Source organism: Mastomys coucha, unplaced genomic scaffold (genome assembly GCF_008632895.1).
Source record: "Mastomys coucha isolate ucsf_1 unplaced genomic scaffold, UCSF_Mcou_1 pScaffold13, whole genome shotgun sequence".
In the NCBI taxonomy this organism is placed as follows: domain Eukaryota; kingdom Metazoa; phylum Chordata; class Mammalia; order Rodentia; family Muridae; genus Mastomys; species Mastomys coucha.
The window spans coordinates 2,874,532-2,894,006 of NW_022196895.1; the positions used below are offsets into that span (position 1 = coordinate 2,874,532).

Below are 19,475 nucleotides of genomic sequence, written 5' to 3' on the forward strand. Positions count from 1 at the left end.
CTGTCTTAAAAAAACAAAAAGAAAGAAATATATCATTCTAGTATAGAATGTTCACAATGGAAATGTTCCACCATTTTGGTCCTAGGGATCCAACGCAAGCTTGTCAGGCTTGAAAGCAAACACCTTTACCTGCTGAGTCATATTCAAACACTAAGAACAAACAAGCAGTAAATTCAACATTCATATGACATTCTTTTTGTTGTTGTTTTTTGTTTTTCAAGACAGGGTTTGTGTAGTGGCTGTCCTAGAACTAGCTCTGTTGACAAAGCTGATCTCAAATTCACAGAGATCCTCCTGCCTCCGCCTCCCAAGGGTGGGGAATAAGGGAAGGCCACCACAGCAGTCTTCATATACTTCCAGTACCATATACTTCACTGAAAACAAAACGGATCACAGACGTTATAAAACTTATAAGAAGGAAGATATTAGTAACTATTGGTTTGGCAAAGGTTTATTTTGGATTTTGGCAGTGTTTTTAAGACAAGGTCTCACCATATAGCCCTAGCTGGTCTCAATGCATCATCCTCAGCTTCTCAAATACTGGAATTACAAGAGTATACACTTGCCGGACGTGGTGGCGCACGTCTTTAATCCCAGCACTTAGGAGACAGAGGCAGGTATATTTCTGAGTTCGAGGCCATCCTGGTCTACAGAGTGAGTTCCAGGACAGCCAGGGCTACACAGAGAAACCCTATCTTGGAAAAACCAAAAAACAAACAAACAAACAAACAAACAAACAAACAAACGTAACTACACCACATTACAGAGATTCTCCTTTTAGAATTTACCAAAGAAAAATGAAAGCACAGCTTCTATTTAACAGCAGCAGGTTTATCAACAGCTGGCTGCCCAACTATCAGCCAACAGGTATATGAACAGACTGACTGTGATATACCCATCTCAGGAATGCCATTCAATAATTAAAAGGAGTGAACTAATGCCACAACAAACTGGGTAAATTTCAAATAATGTTATTGAGACAGTCTCAAACGTTGCATGAGAGTCCATCTGCACAAAATTCTAGAAAATGTAAACTAACTTAAGTATCAGAAAGCAGGTGAGTAATGCCAGGGAACCAGGGAAATGAACTTGAGAGATCTGGGGATAAGGGAGATGGCAGTAGGTGTACTCTGTCTTGATAATGGTGGAGCCTTCTGCATTTGATTTACATAAGACAATTCCTGAGGCTGGGTACTTATTAGCTCAAGGTTCTGGAGTGTAAATGGTGTAGTACTAGCAATAGCTAGGCTGTGGTGAGAGTTCATACCAAATAGCTTCAAAGTGGTGACAAAGAAATGGAGAAGGGGAAACCACAGAACAAGAAGCCATATCATAGACAAGGAAGAGCCAAGCCGGGCTTGTTCTCTTACCAATAACTTTTCAAAAACTAGCCAAGTTTAATGAGAACCACAATTCCTCCTGAAGGTGGTACACTCAACAGCTTCATAATTTCCTGATAGGTCCTACCTCTCACAGGCGTGTCTAATCTTTAAACACTGCAACAAGGTGTTGTCATTTGCAAAAGTCACACTCAAGAACTGTGTGACTGAAATTTTTAAAACCACACACCCAAAAGCATCATCTTATTTTAAGTTAGACTACAATTTTGTTTTGGGGCATCTTCATAGCTTATCTTTTGTTTTGTTTTGTTTGTGTAGTGGTTTGAATATACTTGGCCTAAGGAGTGGCACTATTAGGAAGTGTGGCCTTGTTGGAGTAGGTGTGGAAGAAGTGTGTCACTGTGGAGTTGGGCTTGAAGACCCTCCTCCTAGCTACATGGGTGACAGTTTTCTCCTGTTTGTCCCGAATAAGATGTAGAACTCTCAGCTCCTCCAGCACCATGTCTGCCTGGATGCTCTCATGTTTCCTGCCATAATGATAATGGACTGAACCTCTGAACCTGTAAGCCAGCCCCAATTAAATGCTGTCAGTTGCCTTGGTCACCCTGTTTCTTTACAGCAACAGAAACCCTAAAAAAGACAGTTCGTTTTTGAGACAGGGTTTATCTATGTTTGTTTGCTTGTTTTTGAGACAGGGTGTATCTATGTAGCACTGGATGTCCTGGAACTAACTCTGTAGACCAATCCTTAAACTCAGAGAGACACCCTCCTCTGCCTCCTGAGTGCTGGAATTAAAGGCGTATACCATGATGCTCAGTTTCACAGTTTATTATTTTTTTTTTTTGGAGGCACCTGCAAGTTGGACATACCTGCAAGCTCCTGAAACACCACCACACTGAGGAGCAAGCTCCGACACATGGACAAACTCAAATTATGTTTAAACTATAGTAGGTTCTCAGGTATATACATTTTACTAAACTCATCAAACTGTACATTTTAAGTCAAACAACCAAACATTACTACTTATTTACTTTTTTAAAGAAGTAGGGTCTTACTATATAGCCCTGATTGGCTTAAAAATGTATAGTCCAGGCTGGCCTTGAATTCAGAGTTCCCCCTGCCTCTGCCTCCTGAGTGCTGGGATAAAAGGTTGTATTTCCACTACACCTGGTGAAAATGACTGTTAAAAAAGTATTCTTTAGGATAAGAACAGCAGTAATTGAAACCTACACTCATCACTGTAAGAACGCAAAATGGCACAGCTATCCTAAAAAACTTATCAGTTCCTAATAAAAGTGTATACTTAGTGTATACGCTGGTAATTCACACAAGAGATGCAGCAATGTCAGACCACAAAAAGGTCTGTCAATCAGTCACCAAATGCCTAAACAAACTCATGTACACACTTCTATAAAATAGTAAACACAGAGATTTTAGAGAGATGAAAAAGATAAAATGTGTACTAATGTATCTACCAATATAAAAAGCACAGTAAAGAGTATCCCATTAGTAACTGCTTGCCCAAGGATGCAAAAAGTTATGACAGAAAAAAAAAAAATCATGGGGGATGAGACACCCTTCGGTGTTTCCTGTGTATCATTTAGAATAATGCTTCTGAAGTACATCTGTGTTGTTATATGTATTTACTCATTCATTCATTTTAAGCATTAGTATATTTCTAATCCATGTATATTACACCTCAACAGAAGCAAGCTTAAACTTGGGCAGAGGGTCATTATACATACAACCTGGAGCTTACTAAAAGTGCAGGTGAATAATTTGAAGAAGCAATTACCAACAAGGCAGAGGGGCCTTCCAAAGCTCAGTATTTAGCAGTTCAACTCTAAATCAAATCAACTATAAACTGAAACAGGAATCAATCAGTTCGATAAAAGCAACAAAGTTATGGCTCAATCACTAGGTTCTAGCACAATTAGACCACCTGACTAAAGAAAAGTCAAGTGAAAAAGATGGCAGCCCAATAGATTCTCAACTAAAAGTGACTTAAAGTACATTGAGTATCACTGGTCAGTGGTGGCCCACACCTTTAATCCCAGCACTTGGAAGGCAGAGGTAGGCGGATTTCTGAGTTCGAGGCCAGCCTGGTCTACAGAGTGAGTTCCAGGACAGCCAGGGCTATACAGAGAAACCCTGTCTTGGGGGGGAAAAAAACATGATATATAACAAAATGCAAGTACTTCTCGTCCAATTTTCAAAGATACCACTATAACACCTTACAATATTCTAAATTCTGTGTGAGAAGAGGAAAAAGCACAGAACTCAAGGTCAGAGGCCTAGGGTTTAAACCTGGGCTGTGCCATTTCAGCTCCTTGGGTATCTTACTGGTTAAAAAAGAAAGAAACAATACAAACTTCAAAAGATCCCTGTGAAAGAGGAAAAAGAAATGACCTTTGTAAATCAAAAACTTGACCCACAGTATTCATATTAATCACCATTTACTCTAGAAAGCAAAAGTTGTGAGTAGAAAAATACAATACACTAAAACTAGTCCCTGTTTCATCAGCTGTGTGATCTTAGAGAAGACAATGAACCTCTCCAAGCCTGTTTTCAGATGCACGTCAAGCCTCTTAGTAAAAGGAACCATTATTGGGAGAATTAAATGTACAGGTACTTAAAACAGTAAGCCTTTCCTAAATTTACCGCAAAAATACTAATTCCATCCGAGCTGCAGAGGGCAAGTCACTGGTGACTCAGAGCACTGATTCTCATATGTGGAGCAATGGCATCATCTGGGAAGGATCATCTCATTTTTTTAATATATTTATTTTGGAAGAGTTTAAGACTTGTAGAATTAGGGCTGGGACACAGCTTAGGTCGAATAGCTGGCTAGCATACAAGAGATCCTGAGTTCTAATTCCAGCACAGTATCAACCCTGTGCAGTGGCAAACATCTATAATCCCAGCACTTGGGAGGTGATAGCAAGAGTATCCTAAATTCAAAGTCATCCTCAACTACTTATCAAATTCAAGGTCAGCCTGGGCTACATAAAAGCTTCATTCAAAAAGACTTATAGAATTACTACAAAAATAGTGCAGAAGGGTTCCTATGTGCCCTGGAGTTCGATTTGCCTCATGAAATACTTTTCTTAGTCAATAAATCAGTATCAAAATCAACTGATGCATAATAATGTCCACATTTCATTCCGATTTTCTCAAGTTCTTCCCTACTGCCCCGACACTAACCTTTCTGATCTAGGATCTCACCCAGAATGCCACAGGCATTCCATAATCATATACTAGAGAGTTTAAGTTATGAAGCACTGTGTCCCAGTTTTAGAAATGTTAATGACAGTATGAAAGTGAAGTCTCAAAGTCTACACTTCATAATCAACATTATGTTGCACTAATCTGCAAACATACTAAGAGCAGCATTCTTAGAGTTCAGACTAAACAGCTGGGCACTCCAGGGGCAGAGGCAGGTGACTACACCCTGGTCTACACAAGTTCCAGCTACAGCTACATAATGAGACCCTGTCTCAAAAAAAAAAAAAAAAATTCAGACTAACCAACAAAATATAGATATATAGCATAACACAATAGCCACTAATGATGTGACTACTAAAAATTTGAAAAGTGGGTAGAATAAATTAAATGCTCTAAGTATAATCTAAACAATCTATCAAAAAGCTAATCAAAACAATGAGAATTCTCTTAATTATACACTAAAATATTTTAATATACCAGGTTAAATATATTTATGTTATGTAATTTGTTCACTTGGTTTTTTTTGTAATAAGAATACTACAAATTAAGATCATATGGTGGGTGGTAGTGCACTTCTATGATACTTGTCAGTGATACTATGATAGTTGTCAGTGGTCCGGATGCAATACATATGACCCAGGGGCTTATTAGAAGGGCAGGTGATCCCCTGTGCTTGGGGATTAGAGAAGCTGTAGATTATGAAGGAGCAAGGAGTTCCCAGATGAAACACCAGCATTTGTTGGCTCAGTTCAAATATAAAACAAGTCTCCTACAAACCGAAACCATGGGACAGTCACTAACTCTATGAAAGCAACAAGGCAATGGCACAATTACATGGTTCTAGTATAATGAAACCAGCTAACCAAGGAAAACTGAAGTCACAAAGATGCTAGCCCAATTACTATTAGGTCCTCAACTGAAAGTAACTTTTAAGTACAATGAATCCCAGTGTTATAAAGATTCACTTCCACATCTGACTTATTCTACAGAAAAAACATATTTACAATTATAACTAATGTTTATTAGGTTCTTGGTTTTACTAGAAAACACTCAGACAGCACACCAAAGCCCTGGGTTTGGTTTCTAGTAACACACACTCCCAAGTAAGATTAAAACCGTTAAAAACAAAGTGAAATATAAGTTTAATTTCACTATTCTCTTTCATTGTTTATTACAATATTTCAATGTCCATTTTCTTAGATAAATAATATTTTATTATTTATAAAATAATACCACTATAACATTTTAGTTAACCTTGAATCCCAGTACTTAGGGGAAAAGGAAATCTGTCAATTCAAGGCCAGTCTGATCTACTTAGTGGGTTTCAGGCAAGCCAGAGCTACCTACATAAGTAAGGCCCTATCTCAACTTTAAAAAAAATAAAAATAAAATTATTACCCTTATTCCCAGTAACGTCATTTGCACTTTTAGGAATTAAATTACTAAAGCTCATTTTTTTTTTTTGTTTTCTTTCTTTTGTTTTGTTTTTTGAGACAGAGTTTCTCTGTATAGCCCTGGCTGTCCTGGAACTCACTCTGTAAACCAGGCTGTACTCAAACTCAGAAACCCACCTGTCTCTGCCTCCCAAGTGCTAGGATTAAAGGCATGCACCACCACTGCCCAGCTACTAAAGCTCATTTTAAAATTAAGCCATCTTTTTTAAAAAGCATTGAATAAATATTTTCTAATAAAAAAGCCAAATGATTACAACTAATAAGCTGTTCTGCAGCATTTACATATTTCATCTATGCCTCACAAATGGAATAGTATATTAAAAAACTGGAAGTACTGACAACTGCATAAGCACAACTAATCTACACAGTGGTGTCATATCATGACTCAATGAGCAATCTCCAACCCCCGTGGCTGATAAAGAACAGGAGATAGTCCATAAATACTAGGAATCACACACAGAGACATATGAGGACAGAGAGGAGAGGGGGAGAGGGAGAATATGAATTATGCTTTGTTTCCTGGAGAGAAAAAAACTCCAGAAAGATGTAAAGTTATGCATGTCCTGTTGGCCTAAACTTCGATGGCAGGGCTTAAATCACACCTTCACGAACTCGTCTTTGGTACTGCTTTGGGATCCAAAAACTGTTCTGAAAGGTTTTCAATGTGATCTTAAAATAGAAAACAGTGCACCTGTGGCCAGACACGGAGCAACGGAGAAACCGAAAGATGATCCATTCTACCATACACCTCTTAGAGACCAGGTAAGCAAAACCGGACGTGAGCAAATAAACACCTCCAGGCCACCATTTCTCAGCTTTTAAGTACAAAAGAGGCACTGCTACCTGCTAGATACTCTCAACAATTTCTCACGGCAACATTCGAAGTTTCCCAGGGTTTCACCTCTGTAAGTCGGACAGCAAAATCTGAACCAGAACCTGGGTGACTCCTTGTTAATGTAATGATCCTTCTTCCTCCAATGTACCTCCCTTTAGGAATGTGTGCCTAAATGGTCAATAAAATCTACTTCCGCGTGTCAACATGAACCACACAGACCAACCTTGTAACCAGTATTAAAAACCTTCACCCGTGGCAACTTCACTTGAAATGGTATCCCAACTTTTTCGAAAAGATATACTAGAAAAATTTGCGTTCGCCTTTGCAAAGCATTTTAAAACGCTGCTGTAGGCAAAAAAAAGAAAAAAAGAAAAAAAAGCCGAAAAAAAAAAAAAAGGAAAACTGCACCCGCCTCAGAAACTGAAGGGCGTGCCTTTCTCCCTAATGACCACCTTGTGGCCATTCTGTCTGCGAGGGTCTGCAGTAACTTAAGACACAACGTGTCAAGGGCAGCCTTTCCGGAAAGACAAAACAAGCGCCCCAGACGGGAGGCAGGCAGGCGGGCAGGCAGGCAGCGCGTTGGCAGCAGGGTCTGTTGTCTGTGATTCAAGGGCTCGGAAGAGATAGCTCTCGGCAGAACCCGGGCCAGCTAGCTCACCAGGGCCGGGGAGAGCGCGCCGTTCGCATCCATCGTCCCCGACGCGGCCCAGGAGGCAGGTGTGCCCACCGGGCAGCGGCGGCGGGGGGCGGGCCGGCCCTCCCGCCCTCCCCGGAGCCCGCGGCCCCCCAGGCAGGAAGCCGGGGAGCCCGGGCTGAGACCGGGGGGTCAAGCCAACCTGCTCGTCCCGCAGCGCAGGCCAGGCGGCCGCCGCCCTCCCCGGCGCAGCCTTCGGCGGGCATAGCCCGCGCCCCCGAGCGACCGCCTTTGTGCTTTCCGCGGGAACCCGCGCCCGGCCTCTTTACCAAGGGTCGGGGACCTCGCGACCGGCAGCTCTCTCCTCATCCAGCGCTGCGGCCGAGCGAACGAGAGACCGCCTGAAGAGCGCTCACTCGGCGGCAACCACAGCCCGGCGTCCCCGCAGGCTGGTCTCTGAGGGAGGGTAAGTTCCAGGGCACGTCGGAGCGCGCCGGCGCGGGGGCGGGGCGGGCACTAGGCAGGGGGCGGGGCACCTGACCACGTGACGAGAGGGGCTGGTGGTCTCCTGGGAGGGCGGGGCGGAGGGACGTGAGAGGGTGTGGCGAGACGCTTCGGAGGGGCGGAGCGGAGTAACACGTGACAGGCGGAGGCGGAGCAGGTACTGTCGATGGGCAGGTGGTTGGGGGCACGTGACAGAAGGGGCGGGGCAGTGGCTCTTGTGAAAGACGGGCGGCTCACGTGACGGCTGGAGTGGGCGGGGCGCCAGGTCCCAAGCAGCAGAGGGCGCGTGGGACGTGGTAGCCACGGAATGCCAGATGGGCGGGGTGTCAGGAGGTTGTTGGGCCAGGCTGGGCGGTGCGAAGGAATTAGGGAGGGCGAGGAAGCCGGCGGCCAAGTAGGTGTCAACACTTTGTAAACATCTAGTGGGAAGTGTTGGGAAAACGCTAGTAGGGATATGGGGGAAATGGAGAACGGAGAGTGCTACGGCCGCAGGCTCCCCGCCGTCTGGAAGTTAATGGCGTCCTAGCTCTAGAGTCCACAGCCTGGCAACTCCGCTTAGTGTCGGTGAACGTGTCTCACTTCTCTTGGCAGGAGATGTTCTCTGGGGATCTTGAGCTAATAACTAGGTCTGTGCTAGCTCTTGGTGGCCTGAGCCTCGCGCAAAGTGCCTGACGAGCAGTACACAGGAGCGTGACTGCACTTTGAATCCATAGTGTGCAATCACTGTGGGCCACCCGGGAGCCCTTGTCCAAAGTCAATCCAGTTTACAGTGTGGCCGAGTGGAACCCGGAAGTGGCCTGCAGTGAAAGGTGTAGTGACCGTGTAGTGAGTAGCTGGAATGAGAATGCGCAAAGGCCTGGCCTACCATCAATTGCCACTTCACCCTTTACACCTCCACTCTCACATAAAGACTGTTGACTAAACCTTCAGGCTCTAAAATCGAGAAGACTGAAAAAAATATTAGGAAATCAGAAATCATTCGTTAACCACTTGTTGATTGTGCCTTTTATGATGCCCAGATCAGATTTCAACAACACCAAAGAAGAGGGAAGCCAGCATAGGGTTCAAAAGCCGGGTTCTGGAGATGGCTTTTTTATGGGCTTCATCTATAAAGATGCCACGATGTCTAGCGGCTTTAGAACAAGCTGAATTCTCAATTGTTAAGCAATAATAAATAAATCTCGCCGGAATGTTGGGAAAGTTCCTAACAGCTACCTGTACCTTACAGTCCTTATTAAACCTAATGGGGCCAACATTCTAAGAAATTCTCCTCTTAGGTGCTCAAGATGAGAATTTACAAGACTACACTGTATCTTTGCACTTCCTGTTCCTTTTCATTGGCTCTCATAATGTCCCGGTCCCCACTTTCCCCAAGTTCTAACATGGCCCCTTTCCCATGCCTTTGTTCAGCATGTTCAGAATATGCCATTGTTCAGCATACAGTAATTCATATAGTAGTGTTGTGTGCTTCTGAAACTACTTTCCAGAGAATCCCCCTTTGATCTCTTTCCAAAACCAAAACCAGGACAGTGCAGAAAGAAACCTACCTTGATAAGAATGTGCTGATAGCTCTCTCTTGCCTACTCCCAAACCTGAGTTGGGCACCCTTAGTTTCAGCAAGAAATAGAAGGGAACAGTTTGCATACACTTGCAAATCTGCTTGCAACTCCACTTCCTATTTCACAACCTAATCTCAGATGATACCACAGTGCCCACAGTATGCTGATCACTACCAACAGCAGATGGAGTCAGATAAAAAGAGCTCTCTGGTTAGTATGTTGTTGGGAGAGGACCTGATGGAGTGATGAAATCATAGGCAACATTGCCCCCAGTTGATTTTTAAATAACACTTGGTAGCATATGTCTGGCTCCCATGTGGAGAATCTCAACAAATCAAATGCAGGATTTTGACATTTAACTGGCTTCTTAAGAAGCACCAAAGAGTTGCAAAATGTAGAATTCAAACGTAAGTTCCAACCCAGGCAGAAATGTGACTTTGAATTGCTGGTGTGCATGAGTAGCTCAAGTGCCTAAAAGCTCTTGATATGGGTTAGATTCCAAAGAAATTCCTACTGAATGTATTTCCAAGTGAAAATGAACTCTGCATTACTGAATGTACTTGTACTTTCTCACTGGTTCTTTAGTGAGAAGCCGACCACTTGGCTCATCTCTAACCGAAAAGCATTAATGTCTGTGTAGCATCCATACTTTTACAGGGTTAGAGTGAAAAAGGAACTGGCAAAATCAAAATTACAAACACATGTGAACTTGGAAAGACATTTCTATACATAAGTATGAACAGCTTTTTACACCAACACATGTTCCAGCTCAGAGGTGACGCCTAATCACAAGTTCAAAGCAACAGGACCAACCAGTCATGCACTAGAATTCCATCACCGGCAACCAAAACAGAGCTTTTCTCTTCATAAGTTAATTGTCTCTTATATTTTGTTATAGTAATGAAAAGCTAACATGTACTGTTGTAAAGAGTAGAAAAATTGTCAGCAACGTAATGGTACACCAGTGGGATACTAGATCAATTATAACATTGCTTAATAGGTAACTGTTAACTGAAAGGAAAAGTTCTTTCTTGGGCTGACGAGATAGCTCAGAGGGTAAGAGCACTGACTGCTCATCCGAAGCTCCTGAGTTCAGATCCCAGCAAAAACATGGTGGCTCAGAACCACCCATAATGAGATCTGATGCTCTCTTCTGGTGCGTCTGAAGACAGCTACAGTGAATTACGCCGGAGGGAGCAGGGGCCGGCAGAGGTCCAGAATTCAATTCCCAGCAGCCACACACATGATAGCTCACGGCCATCTGTACAGCTACAGTGTACTCATACACATAAAATAAGTAAAATAAATCTTTAAAAAAAAAAAATCTCACGGGGCTGGAGAGATGGCTCAGTGGTTAAGAGCACTGACTGCTCTTCCAGAGGTTCTGAGTTCAAATCCCAGCAACCACATGGTGGCTCACAACCACCTGTAATGAGATCTGACAGCCTCTTCTGATGTGTCTGAAGACAGCCACAGTATACTTATTTATAATAAATAAATCTTTGGGCCGGAGGGAGCAAGGACTTAGCTAGCAAGCGGGATCTATCGGAGTGAGTGGGGCTGACTGGAGCGAGCAGAGGTCCTAAAAAAAAGTCAATTCCCAACAATCAGATGAAGGCTCACAACTATCTATATACAACTACAGTGTATACTCATATGCATAAAATAAATCTTTAAAACAAAAATTAAAATTTCACAGACCATTTTTTTTTGTTCGCTAATTAAAGTAAAAAACAAATGCTTTGTGAAAAACTCCAAAGCAATGTGTCTCTTTGTGGATCTATTCTCTTGCCTACTTTGTAAGATCAACTGCCTTTTGTTTCATGGGTTACACAGCTGGGCAGTGGTGGTGAACGCCTTTAATCCCACCACTTGGGAGGCAGAGGCAGGTGGATTTCTGAGTTTGAGGCCAGCCTGGTCTACAGTGAGTGAGTTCCAGGACAGCCAGGGCTACACAGACAAACCTTGTCTCGAAAAACAAACAAACAAAAATCCAGGTTACACAGATGCCCCATAAGTTATGTTAGCTGAGATGTTTCATATTTGATTGTGCTTATTTATTTTTTTTAAAGGATTTATTATTATGAGTACACTGTAGCTGTCTTGAGACACACCAGAAGAGGGCATCATATTTCATTACGGGTGGTTGTGAGCCACCATGTGGTTGCTGGGATTTGAACTCATGACCTTCAGAAGAGCAGGTGGTGCTCTTACCGGCTGAGCCATCTTACCAGCCTGATTGTACTTATTTCTAAAAGCCTCAGAAACAAGTACAATGTAACTAAATTAAGAAAGCACCATTTTTTTGTTTGTTTGTTTGTTTGTTTTTGGCTTTTTTGGTTTTTCGAGACAAGGTTTCTCTGTGTAGCCCTAGCTATCCTGGAACTCACTCTGTAGACCAGGCTGGCCTCGAACTCAGAAATCTGCCTGCCTCTGCCCACCAAGTGCTGAGATTAAAGACGTGCGCCACCACTGCCTGACTCTTTTTTAAAAAAAAATATTATTTATGTTTTCTTACAAAATATTACTGTTTTTACTCACATTTGTAAATAGCTATTTGGAGCTCTGTTTCCAAAATTATATAGCCTGGGCTGCCTAACAAAAAAAGATCGGTGTAAGCTGGGCAGTGGTGGCGCACGCCTTTAATGCCAGCACTTGGTGGGCAGAGGCAAGCGGATTTCTGAGTTCGAGGCCAGCCTGGTCTACAGAGTGAGTACAGAATGAGTTCCAGGACAGCTAGGGCTACACAGAGAAACCCTGTCTCGAAAAAGAAAAAAAGAAAGAAAGAAAGGAAGGAAGAAAGAAAGAAAGAAAGAAAGAAAGAAAGAAAGAAAGAAAGAAAGAAAGAAAGAAAGAAAGAAAGGATCAGTATAGAACAACTTCCTTTAATCCTAGCTCTCTGGAGCTGAAACAAGAGACCAGCCTTTCTCAAAGAACACACAAAAAAGAAAAAAATTAGTTAATTGGCCTTCAACTTTAGGCAATACTTAGCCATTCAATAGTTTTGAGATGTATTCATTGATAAATTGTTCTGCTGTGCTCTTTTCATTAAAAGTGTACTTATTGTAGTTTTACATTAAATTTTTTCATTTTGAAGCCAGCTGTAATAGAAACACCTTTAATCCCAGCACTCAGGAGGCAAAGGCAGTTTGATCTCTGAGAGGCCAGCTTGATCTACAGAATGAATTCCAGGGCAGCCAGGGCTACACAGAAAAACTCTGTTTCAGAAGAAAAAAAAAATTGTTTTAGCCTATTCACATGGCAGGTAAAGCTCTTACTGTTTGTCACAGTTGGGTCACAGCTGAGAGAAAATAGCATGGCTTATTTGGCTTGTTTCCTTGATAAAGGAGTGAAGCAAGGACATCTGCTTTGTACCTAATAAATATCCAGCAACAAGTCAATTTGGAGAGGAAACTTTAGGAAAGTTTTGTCATTTGGTCCAATAGATAAAAGATCCAAACAGCACATTGTTGAAATGTCTAATCGGTGTGTTAGGATGTGTGGCAGACCAACAAAATAGCAGATTAGCACATTCTTATCAGGGCACAGCTTCCTTTTCATAGTCTGTCCTTGGTTTGGTTTGAGAATCTTAGAAGCAAATCTGGGCAAATGGTAGGGACAGGAAATGTGAAAGAATCTTTTCAACTCTTCTGTTAGTGAAAGGGAAGCTGCTCAAGATCAGACCTAGAGCTTCCTGCTTAGCTCAAAATGAACTTGACTTTGTTGTGTGCCATGAAATCAGCCACCCTAGCTGGGCAGTGGTGGTGCACACCTTTAATCCCAGAACTTGGGAGGCAGAGGCAGGCAGATTTCTGAATTCAAGGCCAGCCTGGTCTACAGAGTGAGTTCCAGGACAGCCAGGGCTACACAGAGAAAACCCTGTCTTGAAAAACCAAAAAAAAAAAAAAAAAAGAAGAAGAAGAAAAGTAAAAAGGAAAGGGTATAGTGAGTTCCATAGCCTGGTTACTGTCCATTTCCTACACCGGTTTCCAGGTTCTTTCTCTAACCGTCTGTGTCCTGGGGGCTCATTCCTAGGAACTATATCAATGAAGTTTCCTTGTTCCGTTATTCAAAGGCCACAGAAGTGGGAGGACAGAAAAGTCAGATTTTTATCTCTGTTTGTGCTCTGCCTTGCTCAGGTTCTAGAAGTAGCTGTTTACCTGTTCAAAGGCTGTTTGCACTAGACAGTCATTCTTTCATGTTGTCTGTTCCCTCCAGGCTCTGTAACAATGGCCCTTCCATTACCACGTGGAGGTCAGCAGTGCATGGAGATGGATGTCTTCAGACTGACCTCTGGATGCCTCGGTATCCTCTCACACTTTCCACTTCGCCTTGTTCACAGCTCTGGTAATGGAGCAGCCTTCCTACTAAGTTCACTTGAATGGGCTATCTCCTGACAAGATCCTGATTACTTTGGTTTTTCAAACAAGAAGCTTTTAAAAACAGGTCTTCGATAAATGTTTATGCAACTAAAATTAGGAAGAACCTCCCCCACACGGGGAACACAAAATAAGTAATCGCTAATGTCAGCAAAAATTGTCAAGAGGTGTTAGAGGAGGGGAGGGGAGGGGAGGGGAGGGGAGGGAGGGGAGGAACAGTTTGCACACCATGGGACAGAAATAAGTCCCCCTGAATGGTGCGGAGAGGAGGCCTACCCAGAACACTCCAGACTCGTGAAAGGTGCACAACCTGATTGTGGACTGCAGCTCACTAGTCAGTACTTGTTAGCAAATGAGAGAGTATGGAGAGACTGGAGGACACCACGCTGAGTAGCTCAGCAGCTAAAACATCAAGGTGACCAGGGCTTTGTGGTTCTTCCTGGAAAAGAAACACACACACACACACACACACACACACACACACACACCAGAAAAATTGCTGCCTCCTCCTTTATGAATTTAGGGCCATTTCTACTTGAAACTCTTTTTAGGGTCAGTCTGTTTTTTCTATCCCTCTTCCCATCCCTCTCCTCCCCCTCTGCTTCCCTCTCCCTCTTCCCCTCTCCTGGATCTAGCTCATGTAGCCCAGGCAAGCCCTGAATTCACTATATAGCAACAGATAACAATGATCTCCTGAGCCTCCTACCTCCACCACTCAACTGCTAGGATTAGAGTCACACACTAGCATACTCCATGTGACTCAGCTCTTTTTAAAATTCACACTTTCTCTTTTTTCTATTGTTTTTTTAAAAATATTTTGTATGTGTGTGGTATGTGTGTATGTGCTACGTGTGTGCTGGTGCCTGAAGCTGTCAAGAGAGGTCATCAGAATCCCTGAAATTGAAGTTCCAGGCAGTTATAAGTTGCCTAATGTGCTGGGGGCTGAATTTAGATCCTCGGGAAGAACAGCGAGTGCTCATAGCTGCTGATCCCCACACTGCTGATTCCATTGGATGGAAACCTGAAGGCAATGCAGGAAGCATTGATGCTCAAGGCAGTTATGTGCTGTAACAGAATCAGAATGGCCCATCTGGTGCTGAGTCAGGATTTGGAAGCCAGGGGCTAGTGAGACGGTTCAGCAGGTAAAGGCACTTTTCACTAAGTTTGACAATCTGAATTTAGTCATTGAAAAACACATGATAAAAGGAGAAAGCTAGCTCCCACAAATTGTCCTTAGACCTAAACACAAGAGCTGCATAGCATGTGGGGTCCCTGGACTCACAATATGAATAAACAAATGGAACAATGTTTTTTTTTTTTTTTTTTAACACCTGAAGGGCTAGAGAGATGACTCAGTGATTAAGTCACTGATGCTCTTCTAGAGAAACCAGGGTCAATTTTTCACATGGTAACTACAGTTCCAGGGGATCTGATGCCTGGTGCAACCTTCTTGGCCTCCCCAAGCATCAGGCTTGCAAAATGGTGCATAGACATGCAGACAAAACACCCATACAAATACAATTTTAAAAATAAAATTTAAAGAAAGAAAAGATCCCTGAGGTTGGTATCATTTGAGAAACTGAAACCATGTGCTAGTAAAGGCACCAGGTATCTGTCTGATCTGAATCAAAATTTTTTGGGTTAAGTTGGTTCTGTCTTCTGGTTAGCTGAACCTGACCAGACATTCTGGAGGGTGTCTCTCATAAACAAATGTTAAAAGAGCATAGAATGATCTTAAAGAGAAACCAAATGCTTACCTCCCATAGGGGAGAAGAAAGCAGCAGGGAAGAACCATGGGGGAGGGGCCCAGCCAGCTGAGGACAACTGAGAATAGAACTTATTCAGCTGTGAGTACCATTTGAAGTTACCCCCTACCCCCATTTTTTGGAAATTAGCCAATTTTAAGGCTTTGGAAGCTTCCTGTGCAACTCAGCTAGAAATGTTTATCCAAGTATAGTGTGTGGTTCTGCCTTATCACAAACACTGCCCTGCACTCCAGAAGTAACTAATGCAGTGCAGTTACATGGGCCATGTGAGCAAGAAACTGTTGGCCTCCAACAGACTGAGCAGGGCTAGGCTAATGATCACGTATTCATTATAGGCTGTGTCTGCTGTAGGCTAAGACCCCACATTCTTTTAAATCTCCAACCACCAATGTTCCTTTAAAAAAAAAAAAAAGCCACACCTTTGGGAGTGCCCTTGGCTGTCACTCCCTTAACCCCGGTGGGGGATGGGGGGGGGTTGTCGTCAGTGCATGGGAGATCTTTTTAATGAGGATGGAGATTGCCTGAGCTAGTTTCTGTCGAATGAAAACTGGGAAGCCACCTCCCCAGCAAGCACTGTCCTCCCGAAGCACATATTAACCTAGACATATAGAAATTTGGGGTCTCATTTTTTAGGTAAAAGTTTTCCAAGATTAAAACAAAAGATTAGTATTGTGCATCCCCTCTAAGGCTCTGGGAGTATGACAGAAGAGGGGGCAGAAAGAATGCAACAGCTAGAAGAGAGAAGAGATGTAAATTGGCTTCTTGTGGCCAAGACACAGCCTTTGCAAGCCAGAGTTTCACAGCTGCTACACATGCCTGTACTGGGTCTGCACAAGAGAAGGCCATCAACAGTTAAGAGGCTTGAATGGAGGGGGCTTGGGGGCTCACCACTTACTGGTGTACTATTTGCTGCTGACAGATTCAGAGAAAGGTGGTTGTACACCCGCTGATGAACCATCAGGCTCTAAGAGACTTAGTGGTCACACAGATGGCCCTGGTTCAACTAACGTGTTGCAAAACAAAATTAAAAGCCATGAATTTGGAAAATAAAAGGTAGGGATGAACAGAATTGGGGTAGGGGCTGAAAGGAGTAGGGGCAAAGTAATTATACAGGAGGAAAAACAGAACCCATTAATCAAAAACAAAGGGTGACATTAACACTTGCAAAAAGGGCTAGAGTAAAATGAATCTAGCAGGTAAAGTTACTGCCAGGGATGAGAGAGACTCAGTGAGTTGTAAGAAAGGATTTGGCTAATTGGCATCTCCTGTTCTAGCAGTATTTAAGGGAATGAGGAGCCAAAGGCACAGAATGTTGAAAAGGTAGATGCTAGTGCTCTGGCTGCTAGTCTTAGAGGGTTTGTTCAGTTAGGTTAAAATAAAAGAAAAAGACTTAGCCAGGAGGGCGGCCCACACCTTTAGTCTCAGCACTCAGGAAGCAGAGGCAGCTGGATCTCTGTAAGTTCGAGGCCAGCCTGGTCTACAGAGCAAGTCCTAGGACAGACAGGCTACAAATAGAGAAACCCTGTCAAGAAAGGAAGAAAGAAAGAAAAAGAAAGAAAGGAAGGAAGGAAGGAAGGAAGGAAGGAAAAGAAAAGAAACCAGACCTTATCATTCTGTAAATTAATTTTGTTTAGTTTTTGAAGAAATGCAATTATTAAAGTGATAAATGTTTCAGAGGAGAGAGGACTGAACTTCCAAGGAAGGCGATACAATGTCTGTGGATATTAGCATGACAGCATTTACATAGCTGTCATGGCAACCTTAATTTAATCCTCCATTAGTGTCTTGGAACACCCAGGCATCCCAGGGAGTCAGGAGGGTGAGTCAGCAAGTGGCACACTCCAGCCTCTGAGCAGGAAGACAGCCTGGTCCTCCCTCAGCATTGCCAGAGGCACCCTTTCAAGGGGTATGATCCAGAGCCACTGTGTGATCCGAGACACTTTGTACTAGCGCCAAGGGATGACTTCTTCATCTCCCTGTAGGTCAGCCCCAGCCACTGAGTTCTCACTTTGTCCTGACTGGGGCCTTTATTTCCTGTTTACAGCATGTCCCGTTCCTCTGCAGGCAAGGGTGGCAGGCTCAGAAAACAGCCCCTTTACTGGTTTACTTGAAGGTTAGTGAGAGAAGAGATGGAAATAAATAGCTGAAGTGAGATGTTATAGGTGTTTATTTCCTGGCATTATACCCCAGACTGGAATTACCAGAACCAACACATTCACATCAGGAGTTGTGGAAAAACTTCTTCAACTGTGTGTTCCACACAATGTGAGAAATCATTATGAACTGCAGTTTGACCCCCAAACCACTATTATCTACAGAGTGCTGAATCCAGGAATAGCACCCACTCTTACCCATGAAGCCATCTTTCAGCCCTCTCTGTATTAGTTATTTTTAGTAGCCTTGTTTTGCTTAGACTTTTGAGCCAGGGTCTTGCTACGTTGCCTTCATCACTGCTGGCCTGGTACTCACTGCATAGCCCAGGCTGGTACTCACTGTGTAGCACAGGCTGGCTTTGAACTCATGGCAATGGTTCTGCTTTAGAGACCCACCCAAGCACAGGAATTACTGGTGTGCATTCCCACACCATGCCCAAAAGGTCTGTTTTTAACAGAAGAAATAAAAAGAGGCAAATAATTTGGCTACTTCAAAAGTGTCAGTGAAGTCATTGAAGTATGGAACTTGTTCGTTGTCCTCTGTTGACTGAGACTGGATATCGCAGTAGAGGCAATCCTCCTGCCTCTGCCTCCAGGTACTGGGATTCCAGGCCTGTGTCCCCACACCTAGCTCTATTTTTCTGTTCAATACATTCCTACGCTCCTTGAATGTGTATTTCAAGTGAAAGAAATAATTTTGTATAGCTGAATATTTATTATCTATTATAGATTGGGTGAAATACATGGAGGAACACAGAAGTTTCGAACTAGTAAAAGAAAATGAGAAAAAGAATGAAACCTCCAGCCTCAACTGATACATTCTCCACCAGCTCTCCATCTGACACATTCTCCACCAGCTCTCCATCTGCCGATACACTTCCACTAGCCATACTTGAAAGTAGCTTACTAATAAACTCTTTTCTGTAACTCTACTCAAATAAGCTCCTTTTCCCTGCTTTCCCTATCTTTTGTCCATAGCGTCTTCATCTGTTGACTTACAATCCTACTGAAATGGCTGAAGAGCCAGCTGTGCCCCTGCCCGTGGGACTCCTGTGAAGTCACCCAAACCCAGCCTTCTCGCTGCCTGACATTTTATTTTCTCTCGTATTAATCAATCTGTTGAAACAAGATTGCACACTCTCTGTCAAACTGGTTCCACCTCATTTCAGTGACCTTCGGTCTGCGTGTTTGCAGTACATGCTAGCTGATAGGGAACGGTATTAACCTGAAATATGACTCTGGAGATGTTTGTCTTGGTTAACATCTGCTCTTTGATACTTATTTTTCAAAGTTGTAGACATATGACATTTTGTCTGCATAAATTCACATTTTATTGTCATAATATATCTATATTTTTAGTCTATTTGAAGGAGATTTTTTTTTCTTTTGAGACAAGCTCTCTCACTATATAGTTCAAGCTGTTCTAAGATTCCCTGTGTAGCACAGGCTGGTCCTGAACTCACAATTCTTCTACCTCAGCCTCCCAATATCACCATGCACAGCTCCTCATTATCTTTGGTAGAAAATGCTTTTACTGGTTCCCTAGCCTTTCTTATATGTTTTATGAAAGAGAGAGAGAGAGAGAGAGAAAGAGGGAGAGAGAGAGAGAGAGAGAGAGAGAGAGAA

The 19,475-nt window shown here is 43.0% G+C and overlaps 1 protein-coding gene and 2 long non-coding RNA genes across 7 annotated transcripts in view; 2 read left to right on the forward strand and 1 right to left on the reverse strand.

The window, feature by feature from the left end:
* Positions 1-8,106, reverse strand: part of Arhgap12 (Rho GTPase activating protein 12) — a 97,383-nt gene extending 89,277 nt beyond the window's left edge. For 2 of the 5 annotated variants that reach the window (XM_031364920.1, XM_031364918.1), the window contains exon 1: positions 7,818-8,106. The gene's annotated coding sequence lies outside the window, so the exon portion shown is untranslated. The remainder of the gene's footprint in view (positions 1-7,817) is intronic. The other 3 variants (XM_031364922.1, XM_031364921.1, XM_031364919.1) reach the window with 3 other exon arrangements.
* The window catches only part of LOC116086813, a 78,570-nt gene continuing 66,957 nt past the window's right edge, over positions 7,863-19,475 (forward strand). The window contains exon 1 of the long non-coding RNA XR_004117148.1: positions 7,863-7,954. This is a non-coding gene — a long non-coding RNA (uncharacterized LOC116086813). The remainder of the gene's footprint in view (positions 7,955-19,475) is intronic.
* On the forward strand, positions 8,000-18,781 carry LOC116086812. The gene is made up of 3 exons (XR_004117147.1): positions 8,000-8,149; positions 13,770-13,898; positions 18,579-18,781. It is a non-coding gene; the product is annotated as an uncharacterized LOC116086812 (long non-coding RNA).